The sequence below is a fragment of the Sinohyriopsis cumingii genome, unplaced genomic scaffold (genome assembly GCF_028554795.1).
Source record: "Sinohyriopsis cumingii isolate HCF-2022 unplaced genomic scaffold, ASM2855479v2 utg000552l, whole genome shotgun sequence".
NCBI classification, from domain to species: domain Eukaryota; kingdom Metazoa; phylum Mollusca; class Bivalvia; order Unionida; family Unionidae; genus Sinohyriopsis; species Sinohyriopsis cumingii.
This window is the reverse complement of record NW_028315908.1, coordinates 1,007,323-1,014,548: the sequence shown is the minus strand read 5'-3', so window position 1 is coordinate 1,014,548 and position 7,226 is coordinate 1,007,323.

The following is a 7,226-nucleotide window of genomic DNA, read 5'->3' as shown; positions in this document are numbered from 1 at the left end:
AATTTTGTGTTTGATTCTGGATCCAATGGATAGCCAGTGTAGGGTACTGAGCAGCGGGGAGGTGTGCTCTGATCGTAGTACTCCAAGTATGATCCGAGCAGCTGTGTTTTGAAATTTTGAAGTTTCTGGAGTTCCAGTCTTGAAAATACTAATGAATACACAAGTGTTTTAGTGGCATCAACTGAAAGATATTTGTGAATTAAAATGATGCGTCTCAGCTCAAAATATGCAGCCTTGCATATGTTCATGACATCTTGATGCAATGTGAGAGTATTAACCATAGTAACACCTAGGTTTCATACTGATTGTGTGAATTTAATGTTGGTGTTGCTGATATTTATTGTTTGATGTAAAGGCTGTAAATGACAAAGTCTTTGTGTTGTATTCAGAATGGCCTCAGTTTTATCATCATTCATTTGCAGTTTGTTACATGTCATCCATGATTTCAAATCAAAAATGCACCTCTTTACACCTTGGATGGTAGCATTAACTTCATTTGGGTGGCTAGATTTGTATATTTGGGTGTCATCATCGTACAATTGGTGAGACACTGGATGATGATCTATGACACTTGAGAGCGACCGAGTGTATAGAATGAAGAGAACAGGTCCAAGAACAGACCCATGTGGAACACCACAACATAGATCAACTGGGCTGGAGTGTATTCCATTTGCAGATACAATTTGTGTCCTGTTGACCAAGTAGGACTTGAACCACAGCAAAGCTGTGTCATGAATGCCAAATACATGCTGGAGACGGTGAAGTAATATGTCATGGTCTATTGTGTCAAATGCTGCAGACAAATCAAGGAGGGTGAGGATTGTAATCTTTCCGCTATCCAACGCAGAGAGAATGGCATTGACTACTTTTAGAAGAGTAGTTTCAGTACTGTGGCAAAGGCGATATGCAGATTGTACATTGCTAAAAAGACTCTTTGAATTCAGATGAGATACAAGCTGGGATTGAACAACCTTTTCTAAGATTTTTGTTATGAATGGGAGATTAGAAACTGGGTGGTAGTTCTTTAAATCGTTATGGTCTAGTGTTGGTTTCTTCAGCAGAGGCGTTAGAATGGCAGTTTTGAAAAATGATGGGAATTCCCCGGATGAGAGAGAGAGAGGTATTAATAACATCAGTTAGTGAAGGCAATACTGGATCTAAGCACTCAAGCAGCAGTGATGTTGGAATTGGATCACGTTCACATGATTTGTTGCACTCTTCAACAGGATTGTATGTACGAAATCCATAGTGACAGGTTCAAATGCTGCTAGTGGTTGCCACCCAGATTCTGTATCCCAACTGTATGGTGATGACGAATCAAGTGAAATTGTGGTGTAAAGCTTATCTCTAATGGTTTGTACTTTGTCAAGGAAGAAATCTGCAAACATGTCTGGAAGGTCGACTGGAGAGAAGGTAGTTGGAAGTGGTGTAGATTTGTTCCTTGACATTAGCTTGTTAGTAATCTCGAAGAGCTCTTTGCAGCTGGAACTTTCCATGATCTTAGTAGTGTAGTGGGCTGATTTCGCTGCATGGACTATATTTATGACATTCTTCTTAGCGGCTTCATAGATCTGCTTAAGAATAGTGAGTCTGGTGGAAAGCCAAAGCCTCTCAGCTTTACGGCGATCTCTTTTATCAGTGCGAAGCTGGTCCCTAACACTGCTATACCATGGAGAACACCTTTGAATTGATACTCTGCACTTGTTAGCTGGGGCATGTTTGTCGAGCAATGAACGCAAACAGTTATCGACTTGTTCTGCTGTAGGAGGTAAGCAAGTTGTTAGGTTTGCTTGGATGTCGTGCATTAGTTTGGTTCTATTTATCATATGGAGGTTTCTCTTAGTAGCAGATAAAGGTGGAGGGTTAGAGACTGATATGTCAAGATGGCATATAATGCAGAGGTGATCTGATGCAAGGTCATGGGATGCCAGGGAAGACCGTAGAATATTATCATCAGGTTATGGGTGGGTTGGTTAACTGACTGTTTGAGGTTGAAAACATTAATGGAATCTATGAGCTTTGATGTCTTTGGGTTTCCGGGACAGCCAAAGTGAAAGTTGAAATCTCCAAGAATGATCAGGTTGCCACCTTTCGAATTTCCATAGTGTGTTTATAAATTGTACCAATCAGGTGTAAGATCGTTCAATCAGCATGCCTGAATGTTGTTGATAATGGAACTCATATGGTGATATCAACTTATGTACCAAATCTCATACAAATCTAAGGAGTACTATGGTCCACAGGCTCAACCAATCAGATGCAAGCTAACTTCAAGAATACATGTTGCTTACAATTATTTTCATCCGAGATTTTGATGATATAAACTCTCATACAAAATTTGTCAAATTCTGATCAGCAATGAAGCCTTTAGATTGCTCACAAGCATGTTCTGATGGACAGATTGATGACTGATGTCATAAACTAACTGATCCTTTTGTCAGGTGAGCTAAAGCCAGTACACAGTAGAATGTGGATGACTTGCTGTTTTATCTAAATCATTGACTCGTTTCGTATTAATTTAACCTACCTGTATACCCAAACTTTGTTGGAGCGAATTAGTCTGTATTTATACTGGTGGACCATAAAAGTCTTGTCCCCACAAAATAATTATTTACAATTTTACTTCACCTACAGTATATAGTTTGAAAATACAAAAACAGATCCAAAACAATTTAAAATAAACACATAAAAATGAGGAAACATATAATTCTTTAAAAAGAAATAATAAATGGGGAAGATACACTTAACATGATCAGTACAATAACGATGAAACATAGAAAATAAATCAAAAATAATACATCATATTATATAAATGATACAAATTAATGCAAAATAAAAACAATGTTATAGTTGACCAATCTAAGTCATAACTATTTTTATATATAATTAATGATAAACGACTTTCATTGGCTTTTGAAAATTATCTGTTTACTGAAACCAGTGCACACTTAGATGATTTACACAAGTGTTGTAGTAAAGTATCCAATAGAATTTTGGGGTATTGTAATTTTAAACAGTTATGAAAGAGTGTTTTGATTATTTCTTTTTAATAGGGTAACACAAATGAAGATCTATTAAGATCAAACTACATATATATGATGTGTATCACAAAAAATTCTTTCTTTAGTCTCAAATCCCCAGACAAGGATGCATTTACAACAATTAATTTTTCAGTCATCTTAGAGAGAAAGACACCTTTTTTGACAAACGATATTTTCCTGCTGCCTGTGTAAAATGTAAAGAGTCATTCTTAATACTCATATTCAACTAATAGTTGTTTTAGTTCATTCTTTTTTTGTGGCTGTAGATGTGAAAGTTTATGTTCATATTATTCTGTATTTGTTGGTTACTGCATTTGTATGGGATAATATAAACGAGTTTTTCGGATGGAAATACTGCACGACCTTGGGACTGCAGTTATATCCATCTGACAAAACGAATTAATATTTTGCCATACAAATTCAGTAACCGTTTTATTATATGCTCATTTTTTTTTCTACGTAAGGCTTAATTATGTAAATAAAAATACACTACACGAAACAAAATAAATGAATGTATGCCGTATTCCGAACTAAATACACAAGCACAGATTCATCATTACACAACAAGTCTTAATGTGCACATAACTCTGCCCAGATAAATTTGGTCTACTTAAAATTGAAATTTGGAGTCATATTGTTAATGAATGTGCATTGCAACAACTTTTCCATTTGATCTGGAATGAATAGAATTTGGCAGTTTTGTCGTTTCGAAGACATTTCGTGATTATGGGCTGGATTTATATGCCAATTCTACGTGAAGTACATTGGATTTCAGTGGCAACGGAGCAGCATACTGTTGACATCTGCAAGTGTTTTTCTGTTCTGCCATTGAATGTTTGAAATCTTAATATGGGAAAAATATGAAGACTTTCAATTGCAATGATCAAAAAGAGGCTATCGAATATAATGTTTATTTCATTTTGAGTGCTATAAGGAGGATGTAATTGCACTTGGAATATAGCTGAAATTACAGTACAATTTTGAAATGCGTAATCAAGCTTGAGAACCCGTGACATGGCTCATGTAATTCAGATTTGCAGAACTAAGAAAGTAAATTTTGAGAAAATTCAGGATGTAAAACTGTAAGTATATTTTTTGCCATTCTTATTACCAGCTAAGGAAGACAGTTTACGCCTTGTCACTTGGATGTTATTTGTAAGGACCCTGTCTGGAGTCTTTAGCTTGCCTAAATCCGAAACATTGAATCTAAAATGTTAATACGGAATGTGCCAATGCAGCTGGTATGTGGCAGTCCACGAAACATCTGCTTTAGTACATTCAGTTGGTTTACTTCATCCACAGACAAATAAAATAAATCAAAATTGCTGGTGTCTGCATCCATTGTTTTTTTTTTACAATAGAAAGTAGTTCTTTTATTCACTGAGTTCAATATCAATTGGATGCGAGTTCAATAACGTAAAATACCGAACGATTCTGAGAATGCAAGGTTAACGGAGAAAAAAGGAGCATATAATAATTCTGAATTCCGAAGATTGTTTGCGCCAAAGTAACTACAGTGCGATTGCATTCCATCTCTTAAGTGCTCACGGCGCAGGAGACGAACAACTAAAATGACTGAATTGATTAACTGGACTATCTCTAACAACACACTCCTTTAACATATATATACGGCAAAGTTGTTTTTGTTTTCGCCTCCTAGGACTGTCAGTGATATAATTTAAGTCACTTACTTGTTTGAACTAAATCAGGACCATAGCACTGAGCTTGAAGAGCATTTTGTGGTATTGACAAGAGAGCCAGAACACTACTGTCGGGCTGAAAACTCCATTCCTTTATATTTTTGTCATACATCAACTACACTTTTGACTGAGTAGAGTGAATATTAGTTCATGCCTCTTAACAAGCCTCGGACTGCAACTTTATCCAAAATCACAAACATAATCAAGAAGATTAAAGTCTGAATCTTCAGTTGAAAGAAGTTAATCTTTTAATAACTTCAATGTTCCATGAATAGAATATCCAAAAGCTAGTTCAAAAGGACTAAATTCTAAGGATTCTTTAACTGATTTCCTAACAGAAAACAACAGTAAATTAACACCGTTGTCCCAATCTTTTACGATATAAAAGCGATATCACTGAATCATGTTTGACAAAGTTTGATGAAATCGTTCTATAGCCCTTGACATTCAGGGCAATAAACAGCAGATTTAAACTGTTGGATGCCTAATTTCATGCATAATTTGCTGGAAAATTCCAGATATAAAATTTGATCCCTGATCAGACTGCACAGATTTGGGAAGGCCAAACTTTGTAAAAATAAATCAAAGCCTTTACTATGGTTTTAGTTTTAATATTTCTGAAAGGAATTGCCTCTGAAAATCTTGTAGACGAACACATTATTGTCAGCAAGTAATGATTGCCTGACTTGGTCTTAGGTAAGGGACTGACACAGTCTGCTTTTATTCAGCGAAATGGTTTGTCATATGTAGGAATATGTTGTAGGTGAGCTTTATGCACCTTTTGACATATGACAAGTCTAACAAGATCTTCAGTATTTAGAAACATGGCTTTTCATTTTCAGCCAATGAAAATGATTCAAGATCTTGCAAAAAGTCTTAGTGACCCTGAAATGACCAGTCCAAAGTGTTTCAGGACTAGACTAAAAATGTCCTATCTTGCAACTTAGGAACAACAATTCAATAGTTCACTGACCACCCCTCACCAGCGGGTACCTTAGGTGGTGTCCATTTTCTCATACGGACCCCATTGTTAACAAGATAACAAACTGGTACGTATGTGGCTTTAGTTTCACTAATAGCCCTCTGAAACAAACAAGAGATCTCAGAATCTTGTTCCTGTTCAACAATGATTGATTGTCTTTTGTCACCCTGATTATAATAAAGAGAATGAGTAGTAAAAAGAGGATCACTGTGATCAATGCCATTTGATTGATGTATACCACGAGCATTTCTTACTTCATTAACCCCTGGTGACAAGTTTAAGTGGCAGTAGGTAGTAGCCTACTGCCGAGCTCTGTAGCGTCAAGGTCATGTATGATACACTAAAGCGGTGGTATTATAGAAAGGTAGACAGATGTAGCTCTTCAATGATACCAAATAATCTGGAATTTGTAGTTGCACTACAAATAACAGGGAAAAACCTCATGTTTTGGACCCGATTTTTTTCTACCCACAATTCGCCCATGGTCGGAATCCGATTTTGTGTCCAGATTTTAGACTTTTTGGTCTCAGATCTAAGGCAAACTGGTATGAACTGCAAACAGACAGATGAACCTTTGTAAAAAATAGGATAAGATGGGCATTTGGAATAAAGAGTGGTCTCGATAGGAAAATAATGGGTTTGTTAAGAAAAAAAAATAATATTAAAAAAATCCATCTTTTACCCTTCTGCTCATGCGCGAGCCAAATAACCAATGAAAATGATGTTTCTAACACAACTAGGCAGTATGTTTTTGGAAGATCACCTGGAAGCTGGTGGTTTCGGATGCATTCAGAAATAGCTTTAAAAATGTGTTTCCTACTCAAATTTCAGATGAAAACGACAAAAACCTCCAGGAGTTAATGTGTTAAAGAAACCTTCACCTCAGAAAGATCATATTATCTTGCAAGCTGGAGCAATTCATCCATTTACAAGGACCCTAACTCTTCCTGGTTAGGATTTAAAATTAAGTTATCCATTTTCGATGACATTGTGAAAGCTTTTTGTTTCACTATAGATTTCTCAAACATGTAAAACTGAAATATCTGGGACTTAGAAAATTCCGAAACAAAGTGAATTTAAATTTCAATAACACTTTTTGAGCCCCCAATTTTTTATTACGACTGTATGGTCTTAAACTAAGTAATATAAAAGAATTAAAATCAACATGTTTTCTAAAATTCAACAAATAATTTAATTGAAAGTTTATAAAGAACTTACAATATTATGAATTAAATCCAAAATAGTCCTATAAGTTCTATCACGAGTCGAAATGTATGAGGTTCCAATTGAATTCCAGTGGTATACTAAATAAATTCCAATATTACATGTGTTGATGTGCTTGTAGTCTCGAATGTGATAATGTGCCAGTGGCCTGGATTGTGGTGATGTGCAAACAATCTTTTAATGTATCACAATAATTTAATTCAAAATATCTTTGGCTGATTTCACTATTTTTCCAGATTATTGTTTAAGTGCAAGAATATTATTGAGCACTTTGTAATT